Source organism: Pan troglodytes, chromosome 9, assembly GCF_028858775.2.
Source record: "Pan troglodytes isolate AG18354 chromosome 9, NHGRI_mPanTro3-v2.0_pri, whole genome shotgun sequence".
In the NCBI taxonomy this organism is placed as follows: domain Eukaryota; kingdom Metazoa; phylum Chordata; class Mammalia; order Primates; family Hominidae; genus Pan; species Pan troglodytes.
In genome coordinates this window covers 108,401,593-108,423,057 of record NC_072407.2, presented here as the reverse complement: position 1 = coordinate 108,423,057, position 21,465 = coordinate 108,401,593, and the positions used below count along the sequence as shown (strand labels likewise).

The 21,465-nt window shown below is 37.8% G+C and overlaps 1 long non-coding RNA gene across 4 annotated transcripts in view; it reads right to left on the bottom strand.

The window, feature by feature from the left end:
- LOC107967205 (uncharacterized) overlaps positions 1-21,465 on the bottom strand; it is a 609,392-nt gene that overhangs the window by 357,483 nt on the left and 230,444 nt on the right. For all 4 annotated transcript variants that reach the window (XR_010147667.1, XR_010147666.1, XR_001707532.3 and 1 more), the window contains one exon: positions 18,671-18,716. This is a non-coding gene — a long non-coding RNA (uncharacterized LOC107967205). The remainder of the gene's footprint in view (positions 1-18,670; positions 18,717-21,465) is intronic.

Sequence of the window (21,465 nt, the reverse complement as noted above, 5' to 3'; positions counted from 1 at the left end):
GTTCAGAAGGCATTTAAACTGGAAATGTGTTTCTTTTATTTTTTAAATAGTCCCATAGAGTATACTAGAAACTGATTTTGATAAACTAAGGATATAATAAGTGAACAACAAATGCTAGTTGAATGGTTTGAAATTAAGAGCTCTGTGTTTCAGAAAATAGAAATAGAGAAACAAAACTATTTAGAGTTAATTCAAGAGAAATCTATTCAGTCTTGGAGTCAAAACTCCTCAATAATTTCCACTTGTCTATTAAAAACTTTGAATCCTTAGCTCAGCATTCAAGATCCTCAGTTAGCTGGCATTCTTTGCCATGTCTAACACTTACTTACTTAATTATCCTTAGCTCCAGCTGATCTGGAAATCTCATACCTCTATCTTTATGTTTTCATTCAAATTCTTTCCTAAATCTAGAAATACTAATCTTTTCCAGACTCCAAATATCCAGTTCTCCTCCATCTATCGAAGGCCATATTTTCCACAAATATTTTCTTACTGATTCAAAATAAACTGTCTTATCTATCCCCTCTCTGAACTATCATAGTGATTGTATCTAAATATGGCAGAATCCCATCTTTCTGTGGGTAACCAATATTGATGACACAAATCTGTCATTATCACAAATAGTTTATAAACTCTTCAAGAATAAGAAATCATTTGTGATTCCTCCATAGTTTCTGACATATGGTAGATATTTAATAAATGTTGGTTAAATGACCAGAAATATACCTGTTGCTCTGGACAAATAAAATTTGTGAGTTCAGAACTGATTTCTCAAACTCACTCTTAGATTTTTACCAGGATTATTATTAAATTATTTTATACCAATAATATCTATACCATAGCATTTTTTCAGAAAATAATGTTAGCCTCCATTTTGTTCAGAAGTAAACATATCCTAACTTTTTCAGTGCCTCAAGCATTTTTCAAGGTAGAGGCAGCCATGACTAATACACTGAGGTGAGTCAAGAAGAAAGCAAGACCCAGAACTTCAAGCCACATCAATTCAGTGGAGTTTTTAACAGACTGTATTTTTTTAAACCATGAATTTTGAAATATGCAATGCTATACCATTTCTTACTTAAATGCTTTCAGGTCAAATGTCTATAAGCTTTAATAGAAATTCTCCAAAAGCAGTAATACCATGTCCAGGGTTTTCAGTGGGTGTTCTCCATATTGTGGTGTGCTGCCCAGATATTCCCTTCAGGACAAAGGTACATATTCCCCCAGCTGCCAGGAGTATTGGCTCCTGGCAGTTCACACTTTTGTTTCTCCCTAGGAATTGCCATCAACCAAAGGGAGCTATGTTGCTCATGATGACATCCCATCCACAGTAGCAGCCTACATTCAATGACTGGTTGAAGTGGAAGAACCACAGCCCAGTTTGGGAAACTCTGAAGATCTATGCCAGCTTCAGAGCTCCTTGTGCAAACAGCCTCTGTTTTGCCATTGCACCAGAATTCAACTTCTTATACCCACTACAGCTTCCCTCAATCCCTCATAATTTTTGCTCTTAGCACAAATACCAATATATTACTTGCATATGCATCGGCATCTCAAGTTTATTTCCAGGGAACCCAGCCTAAGACACAAAAGAATACCATGATTAAGTAGGCAATAAATAAATGTACTTTAAATACTCAAAGGTTTTAAATTGCTTTTTCATAGACAATATAAAGTTATTTATTTTTCTTAAAGTGCTGGAACAAGATAAACTGTAAATGTTTACTAAGGAGGTTTTCATGCATGGTATTCCAATTTTCAATTCATGACTCTTACACTACATAAGCAAAGCCTTCAGAAATGTCAACTGGTCAAATACGGCAGACACAGAACCTTCCAACTAGTGAACTGACATCTAGTCAAAATATGAAAAACCGAACTAGTGACATTGAATTTCACTCCAGGATATTCCAACATGAATAAAGATGCTAGCCATTTCTTCCCCAACAAAAATACATCAAGAAAACACAAACAGAAAAATTATCTTACTAAAAGCAAAGCTATCATAAAAATGTGAGAGGAATCTAATCAGGTTGTTTACTTATTTTCCATATTATCTGCTTCAACCCTCCAGCCTGTTTTCTGCTGAGTAACAGGCATCCATATTCTTCCCATTGCTAAATTCTATATGCCATTGTTGCATGATTCTCCTCAGTTTTTTGTTTTATTTATTTTTAGATGGAAGCAATTGGCAGCTGACTAATAACAATTTTCATATACTGTAAAACAATACATAATGAAGAGATTATGAAATTGTATAAAAACCCAGGAATACTTGACATTGCCATAGTGCAAAAAAAGAGGTAATTTTTATTGACTCTAAGGAATTTAGAAATACATAATAATTATACTAGCTATTCATTTTAATAACAGCAAAAATTATCAATAAAAGCTCTATCAAAAGATGGTAGAAAAACAAAATTTTTAATCCCAATACAATTTTGCTGCAAGCTGCCCTCATAGCAGAGGGTCGGTACTTGAATTACAATACAAAAGCTTGATGATTCATCAGGAAGTTTACTTTGGAAAGCATGATTTCTGAAAAATAACTTTTCATTATATGTAAATGAATTTAAATGCTTCTTGGTAGTGCCTGTGTCATTTACGACATTTTATGACAAGCTCAGAAATACTCCTATGCAGTAGCATTGAAAGCACAATCACGTATATTTCAGCATATTTCCGATTCTGTTATATTAAAATATGTGAAAAACCGAGAAGAGAAAACTAGCAGAGAAGAAAGGGTACGATATTATACTGTTAAGGGTTTAATTTTAAAAATGGCAATCCATTGATGAAAACAATAGTGCACCTGATGAACAAATAGATCACCTTCCTGTTACAGCCTGTGCTAAGGATTAACCAATTGCTCTTGCCAGGACTAAAATGAATATAGGTGTATGAGTTACAAGCTGGTAAAATTCAAAGATTTCTCTTCCCACTGAAGTAGTACTTTAGTGGAACTGTTAAATACCAGAAAAGAAAAAAAAAATGCTGCACAACTAAGATGGAACAAAAAACTACACCATCCAGCACTGGCAAGCTGTGACTTAGGTGTTATGTGGCAGAGAATGTTTAGCAAATGGCGGAGGCCTGGTTCCATATGGTGTGTTGCGTTGTGTTGCATTAATTCCCACTTTATAATTTTGATTTTGAGAAGGTAAAATAAGAAAGAGTAAATTCCCCAGGGTAATGAGTCTTCCTCCTCCCATCAACTGAATAACAGACAGTTGCTCAAAATTGTACTGTAAAAAAAAAAAAAAAAATCACAACTGTGTGGCTGTGAGATATTCAGTTTATCAAACTGGAACTACAGTTGACTCCCGATCTGATCTTTGTGTTTTCCATCAGCGAGTCCTAGTAACTTCCCCAGTAGTTACTAGTAGTAACTTCCTCTGTAAACCGAGACCTCCTGGCTCGACAATATTTGGAGGAAAACACTGAAAACTCTGCTGCTGATTTCTACCCCTTGTGATTTAACATTCTGGCATTGGGTCAAAGAAGTCACCAGAAGGCAAATGTGATCCATGCATTAATAAGCATTGAGTCATGGCCACAATCTACATAGCAGGACAACTCCAAAATCTGATGTCTTCCCTGTTCTATCCACCTTCACCTCTTCCCTCCCCTTCCCTCCTGACTAGTTCAGCAGCCTGCTGGCCAGTCTCACTGCCTCCATTGTCTCTACCTGCCTTCTAATTCATCCTGTACATTTTTATAGCTCCAATCATTTTGTAGCAGGATTTCATTTTGTACATTTATCCTTTTTCCTAGGAAATGAACTTCTTGAATGAAAAAGCTATATATTATTTACCTTTTAATTTTTGTTCTATATAACCCAGGGCATAGAGAAGGGCAAAGTTCCTTAGAGCTGCCAGCAGTAACTAGGGAGTTGGGACCTGGATAACATGCTGAAGAGGCAGAAAGTGAGAAGACAGAGCAGGGAGCCCAGTCAGGAGCTCTGCCATATGTTTTCAGTGATTTGGGATGAGGTTCCCAAAGCCCTACATCTTACATCTTGGAGCCCAGGATAGACTGGACATTAAAAGAATTTATGTTAAATTAATGAATAAGTGGAGGAGTGATTTACCAATAGAAACTTTCCTATTAGGGGAATTAGTGTCATTTTCTAAAATGCTTGCACAATAAATAAATGCTTTCAATAATAAAGGAAGCATTATTATTGAAACGCATTTCATCTTAGACCAAAGGGGCCCAGTGTCTTCAGTTGGCACCCTGAGTATGTAAGCCTTACCAAATCCTTGTAACCAACGTCTTGTAGTTTCTTGAAGGCTACACAGAAACATAACTATCCTGTGTGTCATTCATTTAACAGAAGTCAATATATTTGCTGATTTGGTGCAAAGTATAAGTGGAAGGTAATTGATTCATGTTTATTTCTTCTCCCAAAATTTGCTTCTCAAAAGGGTTTTAGTTCTGTCATCATGACATGGCCCCTTCCTACTTGGTTTCCATCCTCATCTTTGCTACACCCCCAAATACCTACATCTCAGCCATTCTAAACTAAAACTTCCAGAGTATGTCTCGACCCACTCACTTCTCAGCCTAGAAAACCTTTCTCTGCTTAATTATTCGCAGATTAAGCATCATATCACCTGTAAGGTGATCAGCATCTGTGACTGACTAGGCAGGTTTAGGAGACATTCCCCTCTGTGTTATCACACCGGGTACTGTGTGTTTATTGTAGTGCTTTTCGCACTGTACTGGGCTTACTGTGTATTTGTCTTCCACGCCTACTAGAATGTAAGATTCTTGATGCTAAATATTATGTCTATCATGTTGGCATTTTCAGCCTGTGGCATTTTTAAGAGTGCACTAAAAAATATTTATTAAATATATGATTCAGTGAATGCTCCCAAATAATTCATTTTGGAAATTTTTAATAGCAGACATCTTTAATGGAACTTAAAAGATAGTGGTGTCAGGGGATGCCAAAGGTGCCTTTTGTAGTCCATCCCTTCCACCAACATCTAAAGGCTGACCTCACTTCTCAACCAGGAAAACTCATTACTTCCTGATACCTGCAGACTCCACTTGGCTCAGATTCAGTGTGCAAAACAGTTTATAGCTGACCTATTTCATTTTTCTGTTTGTCATGGGCTTCTTACCAGCCAGTGAAAGATATTCACTTTAAAAAACTAAGTGATAGGCTGGGTGCAGTGGCTCACGCCTGTAATCCCAGGACTTTGGGAGGCTGAGACAGGTGGATCATGAGGTCAGGGGGTCGAGACCGTCCTGGCCAACATGGTGATACCCCGTCTCTACTAAAAATACAAAAATTAGCTGGGTGTAGGGGCGCATGCTTGTAATCCCAGCTACTTGGGAGGCTGAGGCACAAGAATAGCTGGAACCCAGGAGGCAGAGGTTGCACTGAGCTGAGATCACGCCAATACACTCCAGTCTGGCGACAGAGCAAGACTTCATCTCAAAAAAAAAAAAAACAAACAAAAACAAACAAAACAAAACTAAGTGATATTACACAGCAGTTCACCAAAACTATTTTTCCCAATTTTTGACTAATTAATGTGAACAAGGCTGGCTTACCTCACCTGTAACAAGAAAAATATTATGTACTAGAGATAATATTATTATTTGGTCTCACTTGTGTCTAGTACAGTGCTGGGCACACAGTGAATTTCTGAAATAGAAACAGATTGGCTAGCTAATCCCTGCACGGCTGAGCTATGGGATTCAGGAATACCTGGGGCATTGAAATCCGATATCTCCCAGCACATTCAACAGACTCTGAATTCCAGATTAACCAGGCCACCTCTGAGAGCACACACTGAATGATGCAGCCATCTGGAAACTGACTTTTTAATTTCTCTGTGCAGTAGAGGTGAAATGAAAGTTCAGCTACAAATTTAAATGCTTTTAATATGATTAGAGGCTATTAAATATTTAAGTGTGAATTAAACTGATATTTGTGTAGTGACAAGTAGAGTATTGAAACCAGGGAAATGAGCCCTGGTTTCTATCTCAGCTAAATCTTGTCTCTGGCTTCACTGTATAGGAATTCAGAGGCAAACCAAGGATTTAAAAGTATGTCCTAATTCTTCAGATGAACACTACCATCTATAAATTGGATAAAAGGATTTGAAGACTTTAATATGTGACTAACTCTTCCATCTATATACTGGAAATTAGGAGTTAATGACTTTGAGGCCTGGGAAGTGAAATAGCAGACACATACATGATGATGCCCACTAGAACTGAGAAAAATTTTTAAAAGAATATTTTTTTCTTCTCCTTCCTACCCTCAAAACCATGGTGTCTTGTGCCCAGGAGCTAATCTGCTAAACCATAAGTTTATTGTCAGAAGGCTGCTTCTCACATACATTGTGCTTTTCCCATCTTCATAACTTGGCTGTGGCTCTTTCCTCTCCACAGAATGCTCTTCTGGTATATTCTTTCACTCCCTGTTGTTCTTGATAACTTCCACTTTATCTGCTAGCCTTAGTCCAGTTGTCTTCTTCTCCAGGCATCTTCTGGTGATTCCTCCTCCAGGCTCGTACAGCATGGGGAACATAGAACTGGCTTAATGTGTGGCAATAATATTTCGTTACTATGCATTTTTGTAAGGTTCTCTTTGATCTCTTTGATGCAGGGACTCTCTCAGGTTCATCTTTGTATCCCTATTACTTAGCACAGTGTTTCACACACAGTAGATGCTCAATAAACAGTTGCTGAACTGGACAACACAAAATTTCCCATTACCTTTAATGTCTTTCCTTCACTGCTACTTTTCTCTTCATTAGAGCCTCTTTCTTCAGGGTGCGGTAATCAGTTGTGGACGCTGAGTTCCAAAACACCCATCAAAACTGCTAACAGGCCATGTCCTGTCAGTGAGCCCTGCTTCTGGCTCATCTCATGCACATTCTCATCACACCAATGAGAACCTTAACACTCTCCTTGTTGACAGCATTGATTTTGTAGATGGCCAGAGGGTTCAGCACTTACTCATAAAAAGTCACCCAGCCAGTTGGTGACACTACTGAATAGAGAGCCTAGTTATACCACTTTTAATTTTAAACTCTTCACACTTTCTACCTTGCTTTTTTTGTATTCCATTTTATCAAGACTGGTTGGATTATTTAATATATGATGAACTAATCCATACAAAAAGGTAGACTACTCCAACAGAAATAATACTTCTCGAATGGTGGAAATATCAGTCACCAAGACAAAAATTATATAAAGATACTGATAGGTGATGATGCCCTTAAATCACTCCAAGTATGCAAATTCCTACTTTATCTACACCTAATATTGTTTTGTGTTTACTAAGATCTTGATGAGGATGCATGCCAAAGACATTATGTGCTTCTCTGGGGAGGTTGAGTTTGGAAACCATAGATTTAAAAATAGCCAGGAAGTGACTTGCAAAAATATCCTGAAGTGCCAAAAGAGATCTTCAAGCAAAAGGACCTCATTTTCTGAAGAGGTTACTGTTTAGCTTTAACAGTTTGAAGGCAGTGAAATGCCAGAAATGCTGGCCAACACTGGGAATAATAAAGTAGAAGAATTTCAACAAGTTAGGAAACTGGTTCTTTTGTCCTAGGAGTACCAAGGAAATCAAGACATAATGCCTAAAGCTGAAAGTGCTGACATTGTACTTTTTATTTCTCTTCCTGTTTGTTGGACCAGTTTACAAAGAATACAGCCAAGAGTTTTTCTTTGACAAGGTTCACTAAGGGAAACACAGAATCCTTCCAAGAGATTTTTTTGGGGAGGGAGGTGTGCAGAATTTCATTTCTGGATCCATTTTCTCATTAATAGGTTTACTATCATCCAGTGCATGTTATTGGAGAAATAGATTCAATACCATGGTTCAAAAGCATGTTTCCTTCAACCTCACAGTCTGATGAGTTGCAAAGGTATGACACTGGCAAGACTTTTGCCAGCTGTGCTGGAGTTGTGTTTCCATATTCACAGAAATAATCTACTAACCTATGGAAAAAAACCCCAAAACAGCTTGCATATATATGTAAATTATTCACAAAAAGAAAATGCTTCTCCCTGGTGTAGAGCATCTGTGTTAAGGGAAAAAATCATGGATGCTGGGTGAATAATTCCTGGCTTCCCTACTCGATGATGAAACTATAAGGAAAGAAGCAAGGCCCCAGCCACTCTAACCATCCCACCCATCTCAGCTGGGAGGCTTTAAAAGCATGATGCATAGTGAATGCTTATGCCACCAAGTTGTTACAAGTACACACTACTTTGACACTTACTGATTGGTTTCTGAATAAAGTCTAATGTCCAGCCTACATATGTGTGCTCAATAACTTGTTTCTAATGGGCACTGTTTGTTTGAGATTTTCTGAGATGTAGAGTATGGAGAAAATCTCAACCAGTTGCCATGTTATACTCACTCCCAGCAGCAATGGTCCCTCCAACATATGCTACTGGAGTGAGAATGGGTGGGCAGCCAATCCCCCTTACCACTAAATCAAGGTCCTCCTGGACAAGCAGGATGTTAACTTCCAAATCACAGGAATTTTCAAACAAATAAGTTGTTTGATGAAAATGTGTCCATAGGAGTAACTACCCTGGTGGGAGGCTGAGTTCATTTTAGGTCAAATGACAAGTTGATTCTGGGTCAAGGCAAGGATGTCCCCCGGAGATCACATTCCTCCCAAACCAATCTTGAACAAAATGCTAAAATTAAAATGCTTAAAAACCTCACTGTTAGTCCAAATATCTTTATTTTAAGAAGACGCTCCAGAAATTATGTTAGATACTGCCCATCATTTGGTGTTCTTGCAGTGCTTATTCTAGTTGAGACCAGATGGAACAGAGTGGAGCATGTGACAGCACCCACAGTGATGACCAGGTGGTTGTCTAGGGCTGGTGAGTGGCAATCAGTGGAGAAGTATTTGTGGTCTGGAAATGCCATTACAGATTTAGTGTCTATGAAGGAATACTTTAAGAGTAAGTGAACAGCTTGGCATTTGGCTGGAGGGAAATAGGAGGAAGCCCTGAAATCCATTCTCTGATCTTTTGAATTACTATTTAGTGCACTACTAAGCATATGCAGCACCTTAATAAAAATTTACTGAGTTGTACTAGTCTCTAACAGTGTATTTTTTTGTGTGTGTAGGATCTGGACCAACTGATTTATTTATTTATTTATTTATTTATTTATTTATTTATTTATCTATTGAGACTGATTTGCACTGTATCACCCAGGCTGGAGTGCAGTGGCACGATCTCAGCTCACGCAACCTCCACCTCCCAGGTTCAAGCAATTATCCGACCTCAGCCTCCCGATTATCTGGGATTACAGGTACCTACCACCATGCCAGGCTAATTTTTGTATTTTTAGTAGAGATGGGCTTTCATCATGTGGCTAGGCTGGTCTTGAACTCCTGACCTTATGTGATCCACCCACCTCGGCCTCTCAAAGTGCTGGCATTACAGGCGTGAGCCACTGTGCCCGGCCAGGATTAACTAGTTGCTTGTTTCCTGGTATGCTATCAAAACTACTCTAGGCCACAGTGTTTCCACTTTTTAAATTAGGTATTTGAATGAACTCCAATTATACTCTCAGAATTTCTGATTTCTTCTTGAATCATAGCTTCTTATTTCATTTATTCATGAAAATGTTCTTAGTAAATGGCTAGAGGAGCCAAGTGTCTGGAAATCTTGGGGAGAAGGTCCACAGTTATCGAGGCTCTTCTTAGTGTCCTCTTGACTACAACTCCACATCAGGAGGCATTTTCTCCATGACAAACCTGCAAATTCTGTGAGAAGGTAAATGAGAATGCCTGCTTAGGGCAGGAATGAATGCAGATTAAAGTCTGCTGTTTGCCAGACACTGTTCTAGAACTTTAACATACCTTATTTATTTAACAGTCACCACATCTCTACAGCGGGGGTGGGGGGGGCACAGTATTGTATGTTATGCTATAGGGGAAGAATTAGAGACTCAAAGAAAGTAGGTAATTTCCCCAGCCTCTGGCATCTTATAAACAGTGAAGTCAGGATTTACCAACTCTACTGTAAGACTGCAACTCGTTAAGACCATCGTCATCTCTCAACCGAACAACTGTAATGGATAGCTAGCTTGTTTCCAGCTTCCACTTTTCCTGCATAAGCTTATTTTGCAACACATACAAGCACAAATCATATCATAGCAAACCTTGCTTAAAAGCTTTCAGTAATTTCCCACTACTCCTAGAATAAAACCTCATGGCCTATGAGATTCTCCATGATCTCTCTCCCCTCTGCCTCTTCTACAATTCTCCCGGCCTTTTGAAAAGCCCTGATACTTCTCAAACTTGTTCCCTGCCTAGGCCACTTGCATTCACCATTCTCAGTGCCTGGAACACTTCCTCTAGATCTGTAAGTGGCTGGCTGCATCACCTTACTCATAGCTACCCCTCAGCGTCCATCCCATTGTCCTATGTCATTTTTTATAACAGTTTAATATATAAATATGTAAACAAAATTATTAATTTTGTACACATCTTTCTTAGCCACTAAGGTATAAGCTTCACCGTTCTCCAGCATGTAAAACAGTGTGGTGGTTGGAACCGTTTTATAAAAGAATTAATAAATTCCTCTGTGCATGCAAAAAGTGATTTAAGGATAACCTATACATGCAGATTTCTTCCCATTTATCTTGGCATTTTATTTAAAGGTTAAAATAAAAAAGCACATAAAGACATGAAGTGGATCCTTTAAAAACATTTCTCCTTCCAAGGAAATAGATGTCTTCTCTTACATGCACAAAATAAAAGCCTTTTCACAAAATACTGTCTCCATGAAAAATAAAAAGCCCCAAAACATCGCTCTCAATCATTAGGCAGCTTGGCACACATACAGGGTCTAAAACTGTCATCCCATAAGCTGAACATATGAAGGCAATGATTGTAGGAATCTCACCAAACCCTTTGCTGTTGTTCCTCACCTATTCCCACTCTCACCCTCTATCCTTTAGGTTACTGATTTTTCCTCCATTTCCCATTCACTATCCTGGTCTTCAGAGTTGACTTTTTTTGGTCTCCTTGACTTGTGAGGCTCACTTTCTTTTAAAGAGTTTGTCTTAGAATAAGTATGCTACCTTTCTGTGTGTCAGCCTGACCTGTTCAAAGCATTCTGATTTATGCATACCGCAGGCCTTCCTAGCTTTTTTTTGAGACAGAGTCTCGCTCTGTCGCCCAGGCTGGAGTGCAGTGGTGCGATCTCGGCTCACTGCAACCTCCGCCTCATTGGTTCAAGCGATTCTCCTGGTCAGCCTCCCGAGTAGCTGGGACTACAGGCACCCACCACCACAGCCATCTAATTTTTGTATTTTTAGTAGAGATGTGGTTTCACCAATTGGCCACGCTGGTCTTGATTTCTTCACCTCGTGATCCGCCCACCTCAGCCTCCCAAAGTACTGAGATTACAGGCATGAGCCACTGCGCCCGGCCCTTCCTAGCTTTCTTTAAGGAGAAAAGCAACACATGCAAGAAACTGGAAAACCCAGGCTTGACCTTCACATCCACTCTGGGCTCTAGCCACCTTGGTCTATTTGCAGTAAGTCTCTTTCCCTCTTTGTCTTTGACTTACTTGGGACCCTCTTTCCAACTTTTTCTGACTAACTGTACCTCATGACTTAAGTCTTGTCTTAGATGCTATTATCTGTAGGAAAGCTTCTCTCATGAACCAAAGCCTCAATTAAGAGTCTCAGTTGATCTCCTGGAGTCCTGTATTTTGCCTTTTAAACAGCTATGTAATTTTTTGGTTTCTCATCTATGTAGTCCATAGGTGGACTCAACATAAGATGCTTGAGGGTAGAAACTCTTGTCATATTTGTCATTTTCCTCCCGTTCTCTAATATAATACCTGGCACATAAGAGCTTAAGAATATTTTATTCAGTTACTGGACTAACCTGCCTAGAAGCAGAGGAATCTCCCTCTCTTTTGCTTCATACCCCTCCCTGACTTCTGGGTCTGATATCTTTGTGGACCTGCTTATTTTAAGCACACAGAGTTAAATTGTACAGGTGATAATAGACCTGGAGAGTTCTTCCGGTGCTGTCACTTGGCTGGCTCAGATCCCGTCTGTCCCCCACAGTGCTCCTGCTCACAAGCATCACCTGAGACCTATGCAGTACGGCACGCAGCTGTGTACTTTCTACACCTCTGAAAGCAGGTCACAAGGAGCTCCGATTATGTCCACATTCAGCTCCCTCTACAGGGAGGACTGGCCCTAACATTTCCAATCTACAATAATTCACTTGATCACATCTTTCTGATTTAGAAGGTGAGGATAACTTTGTTAAAATTGTGGTTTTCTAATTCTACATTCAAGGAAAAGTCAAATTGTGAAATGATTTAATTTCCAAGGGCACATATGGCAATGAGCTAAGTGAAGAAGGGCGTGAGTTGCAAAGTTCCACTACTTAGGGAAGAATTAAAAACAATCTCATCTTCCCTTGTCTGAACTTTGAAAAGATGTGCATTTCAAAGGAATGGGGGGCCTTCTGAATAACACCATGGGCAGGTACGTTCCTTATTAGGAGTGAAAGCTCTTACTTATTTGAGATGTGAAGGAAATATTAACTTCCTGTGTTTGTTATTATCTAGGATTATGACAATATTTTTAGTTTGTAAATCTTTATCTGCTAAAACCTCTTCTGCTAAGGATGAACCTTGGGACTCTCCAAGTCACCAGAATACTTGGCCTTCATCTATCCCTGCAGAAACACTGCTATGGATCTCTGTGCGCTTAGAATAAAAGCTGTGTTTCAGTAGCACAGTTGCTCCTTTCCAGAACATACAAATATACATATATACATATAGCTATATACATATATTTCTCTCCTAAAACCTAGCCCTCATTTCAGTGGTTCCCATATCTGACTTCATTTTATATAATTGTGCTTCTCTATGCCTCCTTATCTTTGCAAACTCCTCTACGATTTCCCTTCCCAAATTTATCCAGCAATGTACTGGGATTATGTCATTCTTTTGAGAATCTGTTCTCACCATATTCTCATTTTATACTTTCTTTTTCTAGTCCTGAATCACACTGCTTTGTCCTTCACCAAATAAGGTGCATTTTTTCTCCTCTCTAGCTAGAGTTTACTTCTGTCCTCTCTTGAGCTACTGACCTGCTTTCAGACTGGCAAAGAGATGCCTTACTCTCTTGTGATTTGTTTACATATCTGTCTCCCACTGTAGGTACCAGGCTCCTTAAGAAAATGCTTTAGAGCCCCTCTTAGCGCAGTGGGCAGCACGTCAGTCTCATAATCTGAAAATGCTCTCTTTGTCTTTGTGTTCCCAATCTCGCTCCTTACATGGCACCTAGTCACTCAATGATCTTCGTTGAAATGGGTTATTCTATGGAGTATTGGCAAGGATCTAACCAAATGCTGATGGCCAGGGGCCCTTGTATGTTACAGGGTTATGTGTCAAACACCATAATCACCAATGAACAATAATACTTTTAAACGAGGACAGAGTTTTCCGCAATATTTTATTCCTTTGTCTAGCTTTAGGGTCCCAGAATGAATATTAAGTCTTTCAAGAAGTAAAAGTGAGTATTGACAACTAGCAAATGTTTACAAAAATTAAAATGCAATCAGCCCTAGACTAAATAAAATTCTTCCAAGACTTTAATTCAGTGGTTCCATTCAAACATCTTTCTTAGGTAATATTAGGAGTAAGAGTTGCATAATTGGGAGGCTATATTACATCACCAAAACTTGTTAAATCTATTTTGTGAATTTAATCTCAGGAAAGATAGCTTAATCAATATGGATAAAAGGTGGGGGTAACAATATGGATATTGCAATGCTTCTAGATGATTATTATTTTCAGGAAAATCCAATCAGATCATTTTAAAGAGAGACAGTAATTAAAAACTGTTAGTAAAATTTCAGATCACTTTGATCTCTACAGTGTCCATGTGCCATTGGAAGTTGAAATTTGGTATCATTCTAATGACACTTTTCATTAATGATTACCTTGACTTTTTTTATTTCTATAATTCTTCAGATTGAAGGTGGAAAAAACAGTATACTCAAGGAATGGTAGTGGGGGAGAAATAAATACATCATATAAATCACATGTCATTCAAGTTCCTGGCTTCCATAGTCACATCCTGACAATCCTTGTTCACCCTCTGTGTGACAGCTCTGTAATAAAGAGGGCAAACATAATCAAACACTGCCCTTCTGCTTCAAATGTTCATTTTTTAATGACACCAAGAGACAAGCAAAAGTATTCAACATGAATAATGCTTAAATAAAATATATTCAAATTGCTGTGCAATTGTGTAACTCCCTCCGTCCCCCCACCCATTCATATGACTGGGTTTGGAGATGAGGTCTTTAGGAGCTAATTAAGGTTAATGAGGTTACAAGGATGGGGCCCTAAACTGAAAAGACATGTGCATGTGAGGACAAAGCAGCCAGCTGCAAGTCAGGGGGAGCCCTTACCAGAAACTGAACCCCACTGGAAACTTGATCTTGCACTTTCAGCCTCCAGAACTGTGAGAAAATAAATTTCTGTTGATTAAGCCATGTAGTCTGTGGTACTTTGTTAAGACATTATAGAAATATGAAAAGAGAAGAAAGCATTGAAGACACTGTCTGAGAATGTGGATCAGGGTGAGCATCTATGAGAGTGTCTATGAAGCAATGGCATTTGACTTGAGACTTGAAGAAAGAGAATGTTCTCCAGGATATATAAATAAATAAACAGAAAAGAGTTTACCTGGAAAACAAAAGAATGAGAGACAACATACAGAGCCAAGAAAGAACATGGCACATTCAAGGAAAGGGAACAACTTGGTGTGACTGAGATACATGGCAGGTGGGAGTAGTGATGAAGCCACAATTGTGGTGGTGCGACAGTTTGTGAAAAGGCTTATGATGATGGTTCTGCCAGGAAAGATTAAACAGGAGAGAGAGGCTTCATGTACTGAGACACCTCTGGACCGTTGTACTAGTCCAGATGACAAACGATGAAGGAAGGGACTGGCTAGGAAAGGGATGAATTCAAAAGAGATTTGGAGATAGAGAAAACCCTCTTTGGTCTTCTCTAACAGTGATGATCCTGTTACTAAGAGAAGAAATATATAAACAGGTATTTAGATGTTGGAACCACATGGCATGTTGTTAATTATGTTTCTTTCTATTTAAAAAGAAAAAAGACATTCTAGAAGCCTCCTAGTAGGGAGAGAGATATAGATAAGTAAGAGTAAGAGAAGGACTTTCCCTCAAAAAATGTATTACCTACAAGAGGACAAAATACAAATGTTTCAACAATGATAAGACAGCATATGCTATATTCCATAATAAATGAATACATAATTTTAGAAAAGTACTTCAAAAGAGGTACATTTTACATTTGGTCAGCTAATAGAAAACGTTATGGAATGAGTTTAGCTGTGTTTGAATCTCAGATCTGTCATTATCTGCCTGGATAAATATAGGTGCTGAATAAATGTTAGTTGACAATGGATAAGTGATAACTTTGGATAAATAAATTTCTGAATCTTCATTTCTTTTCCGCAAAACACAATGCCTAGAATATAAGGTGACCTGGCTGGGTGCGGTGGCTCACACCTGTAATACCAGCACTTCAGGAGGCCAAGGCAGGCAGACTACCTGAGCTCAGGAGTTCAAGAACAGCCTGGGCAACATGAGGAGTCCCCATCTCTACTAAAAATACAAAAATTTGCTAGTCATTGTGGCGTGTGCCTATAATCTCAGCTATTTGGGGGCTGAGGCGGGAGAACTGCTTGAACCCGAGATGCGGAGGTTGCAGTGAGCCAAGATTGTGCCACTGCACTCCAGCCTGGGTGACAGAGCAAGACAATAATAATAATAATATAAGGTAACTAAGGAATTTCCTGTTAGCATGAAATAGGCATCCACAATCTGTGCCCTGGGGATGTCATTTATTCTTCCCAAAAAGGATTAAGAATCTATAGGTCAGAAAAGTGAGATTGCCCCACTCTCCCTACTGATTTGAAAAGTCAACCAAAACAGTGTGTCCTATGCAATTCCGGAGACATCTGTGTTCACCCAAATCTCCAAACATCCTGAAGAGGCATCTAAGACTCCATTCTTGAGGTGAGTGGAGGTTGTGGGGTATGTGTTGGGAAGCAATGGGTGTGATGTGGGTGTGTGTTGCAGGGAGAGGGAAAAAGGAGAACAATAGAAAACTATATACAGGCTTGAAAATGACAAATTTCTCATTCTTCTGTGATATAATATAGGAAATATTAATCACTAATTTTTCTGCAGAATTAAACTTATATTAATATCTAAGTTTTATGTGAAAACTGACTGACTGAAAATAAAATAGCAAATCAAGGACTACAAAAATACCAATTATTCCCTGGTTAATTACTTGTATAGCTTGATTTGAGGTGTTAGCATGCGTTTTTAAAAATTGTTCATGGCATCTTTATATTTACCCTTTCTCAGATATTGAGCCAATTAGAAAACAATAGCATTGGTAATTCCTGTATAACACACTCTATTTTCTCCAGGATTGACAATCTTGCCTTCAATACCTATAACCAGCAAGACTGAGTGATATATCGTATATGTGACATATCGTTGATACCTTACTAAAATGTATATATGATTGAATGTTAGGAGATTTACAATACATAGAAAATGCAATCGCTTTTATCTAATATAATAAGATAACCAGTTGGCATTAATAATATGCCACATGATTGCATTTAATTTCACCACAGGTAAAAGAAGATTTAGAGATTTGAAAATGTGGGTGTCACCTCTGACAACTAAACAACATAAGTAGACAATAAAGTGCTATTAAAAAATGGCACACATCACTCAAGTGCAAAGCCCAGGTGCTGGAGACTTTGATTCAAATCTGAACTCCTAACACATGCAATACTCTCAAAGTTACATGATAAAATATAGATTGTAATTACTTACATGTACATCTACCTGAAAAATGGATCAGACAAGAGCAAAATAGGGAAATATATCTGTCTGTTGCCAATCATTCTAAAAAAAAAAAAAAAAACCTATAGTAACATGAGAAAACCTGATAGAAAACTGTGAAAATTGGCAGCTTTATCCTTTTTTCTGTGACATACTAACACAGTTTACAAATCCAAAAGTGTTTGCCAACTTTTGCCTGTGTCTTACTGAAATGGGATAAAAATATAGCCACAAGTGGATGGATCCATCACAGTGCTGGATTCTACCATTAGTAGAACCAGCCTCGATCCTCAGTAATCACAGTGGGCTGTTGCCCATCAGTACTACCAGTTTCTGTCCAAGAGGATGGCCCTTACTTCTCAACTAGAGCCGTCAGTCATTTTTCTATTAAAATTAGCCCTCAAAAAAGAATTGGGAACTGATTTGAACCAAAATGTTAATAACTAACAGTAGCTTCAACTGGTTTCACATTTTACATTTCAGAGAACTCAAAGCATTACACTAAAAAATTATTAATAGCAGGAATCAGGAACCTACAGCACTTTTTTCAAATAAGGCTGAACATCTAAGGATTTATTTTAGTCCTCATTATATAATGAAAATGCCCTGGGTAGTTTGAACACCTGGGCTAGCTCATGTACTCAGTATATATAAAAGACTGGGAAATAGAAAGAAAGGAAAATAGATGAAGCCATAACAGGAATTAGGCCTTAAACTTAATTTCAACTCAGTTTTTAACTCAATAATTAACTCAATTTCCCCACTTGATGTCATTTTCTTATTATCCATGCAAATGTGTTCAGAGGAAACTTTGCTGTTAGAATACATTTCTGCTTTCTAACAAGTAGAGAAAGAAAATTACAAGTGGTTGCAACAGCTGTGATTCTTTTATGGCATCTTGTTCTGGATCAGAAAATGTGTGTAGCACTTGCTTCTAAGCATTGTCTTAGAAGATCATTAACGTAGATCTACCTTCTCCCATTTTGCAGATAAGAAAACCAAGAGTAGTTGTGAAATTCCCTCATGAAATATCACACAGCTAGCATGCAGTAAAACCAGGTTTTAAAACTATCCTTTAGTGACCTCAAAGCTTCACTCTTTCCATTCCACTAAGACAGATAGGAATTTTGCAATTATATAGTCAAGTATTTTCAAAGGTGTCATATATGGGTTTGTCTATCTGATTATGCATTTAAGGGTAGAGACTACTGTGCCTTTGAGAAAACTGTACTTATATACCTTTGGGCCTTGAAACCTAAAGCAACTATAAATTTTCAGTTCACATAAGAATATTTCTAATTAAATATAAGGAATTAGCATTACTTGCGTTGTGTCTCAACCTGTATATACTCAGCATTGTCATGATGATTCTAAGATTATGCTTGCTATAGTGATCTCAGCTATCTGACAGGCAATTTACCAGATCTCATTTTTACTTATTTAATTCATTTCTGTGCTCCTTTTAAATATGGGTGCCACACATGCCTGCTTCCAGTTTATGACTCATCTATTTATTATGAGTTCTGGGCTTTGGATCTTTCTTCAATTGCTGTTATGGTTGCAATATCACTCTATATAGTCCTACAAGGTCATTCTGACAAGAAGAACTCAGGTTCATTATGTAAGTGGCCAGGTGATCTATTATTACTCTCTTTTTGTGTCAGGTAATATAATGAAAGCACTGAAAATGTTGTCTCGTTCTATCAAAATGCATTTTAACTTACAGTTTCTCTGTGTGTATGGCTTCTGCACTGCTGAACTGGCAACATCCTGAAAAATCCAAAGACATGGATAATAATAAAAAATCACTATAAATATTAGGCACCTTTTGAAAATAAATACAGTGATGCCTTTATTCGTGCATTAATTGGATCATTCTTTTGTTTTTAACTCAAAAAGCACTTACGTTCCCGGCACTGCGACTCCTCCTGGAGGATGTATCGGAGAACAAGGCACTGCCTCTACCCATAGGGAACATGCAGTGCAGAGGAGTTACAGACAAATAAACAGAAAATCACAATTCAGATACGTGCTCCAATTAGGCAAGCACAGAGACTATGGGAGCCCTTAGGAATAGCACTTACTACAATCTTGAGAAGTGAGGGAAAATTTATTTTACTGGATCACAGTGTGTTATTAATGACAGATGAGCCTGGAGGGGAAAGCAAGAGGACTCTCACAAATAGTCATGCACATAATGTTGAGAAATCTGGCCTTCATCTAGTGGGAAATGGGGGCCATTAAAAGGTTTTTAATCAGGAGGGTGGCATGATTAGGTGTGCATCTTTGCAAAGTCATCTTAACTCCATTAAGGAGAACATAAATACATTCAGTCTTTGGCGACATATTTTTTTGAATAAAGTCTTCCTAGAAAAGTGAAAGGTAAGGTGAGATTAATCTCAATCAGGATAAGAGGGGTGAGGACTGAGGGAGAAGCTGCCCAAGAATGGCCTGAGATCTGGGCTTAAGTAAGGAGGTGTCTTACTTCTGGGTCTTCCATGATCTGGGTTCAGAGAAGGTTGATCAGGCCATGTTAAGACTGAGAGGATCATTCCCAGAGAAACATGAGTAGCTAGGCGCGAGATAAAGGGGAAAGGTAGCCTCAACTAGCAGTAGAGAGAGAAAAGTATTACTGAGCAATCGACTGCCTTGCATCCATAAGCCCCTGTATTACTCTACCTTATATAATTACATTTCCAAAAGCAAAATATGCCTTTGGAATAGATACCTTTCATTGACTGAGTGGCCATTATTGTGAGTTGAAAAGGAAAGACCAGAATAAAACATCATCACATATTCAACTTTCTGCTGTTCATCTTTCCTCCTAGATATACCACAGAGACCATTAGCTTAACCTGACTAAATGATCCCATTTCCTCTCTACCCTTCAAACCTACTCCTTATCTCTTACTTCAGTAACTAAGGCCAGAACCTGAGATAACCTCTAAATTTTCTATAGATTCAATACATTTCCAATAAAATTTCCAGGAAGAAGTTGTAGATGTCAACAAGCTGATTCTAAAATTTACATGGCATAGCAAAGAAACTCTAGTAGCAAAAATAATGCTGAAAAAAAAAAAACAAAATTGAAGTTACACCATCCAATTTCAAGACTTATGATAAAGATACTTTAATCAAAACAGTGTGATATTAGCAAAAAAAGTAAATATACAGATGAAGGGAACAAAATAAGAGAGTACAGAAATAGAACCATACAAATGTAGTCAACTGATTTTTGACAAAGGATTGAAGGCAATATAATGGAAAAATGATAGTCCTTTCAACAAAGTGTTGGAATGGCTGGACAACCACCTGCAAAAAATTAAATAAACCTTGTCACATATTTTATAATAATTACTTAAATGGATCACAAACCTAAATGTAAAACTTAAATAATAAAACTTATAAAAGAAAACAGCAGAAAATCTGTGGGATGTTAGGTGTGGCTATGAATTTTTAGATATGACACCAAAAGCATGATCAACAAAGACAAAATTCATCAATGAGACCTGGTTAATAGAACATTTGTTCTGCCAATGACACCATTAAGAAAATGAAAAGCCACAAACTGGGAGAAATATCTGCAAGTCATACATGTGACAAAAGATTTGTAACTTACAACTCAACAGTAAGAAAACAGACAACACGACTAAAAAGTGGGCAAAAGATGTAAACAGACTTCACCACAGATGATATGGCAATGGAAAAGGAAGCACAAGAAAGGATGCTCAACATCAGTTCTCATTAGAAAAATGCAAATTAAAGCCAAAACGAGATACCGCCACTAAACACCGATTAAAATTATTAAATGAATGCCTTAAAAACTGACAATACCAAATGCTAACAAGGATGTGAGGCATCACGAATGCTCATTCATTGTTGTTATATGCAAAATGGTACAGGCACTTAGGCAGTTTTTATAAAGTTAAACATAGAATTAACATACAACCCAGCAATTAGGCTTCTAGATATTTACCCAAATGAATTGAAAACCTAAATACACACACACACACACACACACACACACACACACACACACACACACACACGTATTCAAATGTTTATAGTAGCTTTAGCCATAATCACCTTAAACTGGAAACAATGTAGAAATCCTTTAATAAGTGAATAGATGGACAAACTAAGGTTAAGAGATATAATGAACTATTACTCAGGAATATAAAAAGGAATGAGCTATTGATTCATGCAACAAAACAGATGGACCTTAAATGTATTTTCATAAGTGAAAGAAGCTAGATTCAAAGGCATCCTATTGTATTACTTCATTTATATGACATGATTAAAAAGGAAAAACTATAAAAAATGGAAAAATCAATCAGTGGTTGTCAAGGGTTGGAAAAAGGAAAAAGTGATAAACTATTGTGAGGGAATTTTTATGGTGATAGAACTCTTCTATATGATCCTGGCTTGATAAATATCTGATAAATATCTTGATAAATAAATTTGTCACAACCCATAGAATTTTACATTTTAAAAACTAAATATTACTATATGAAAATTC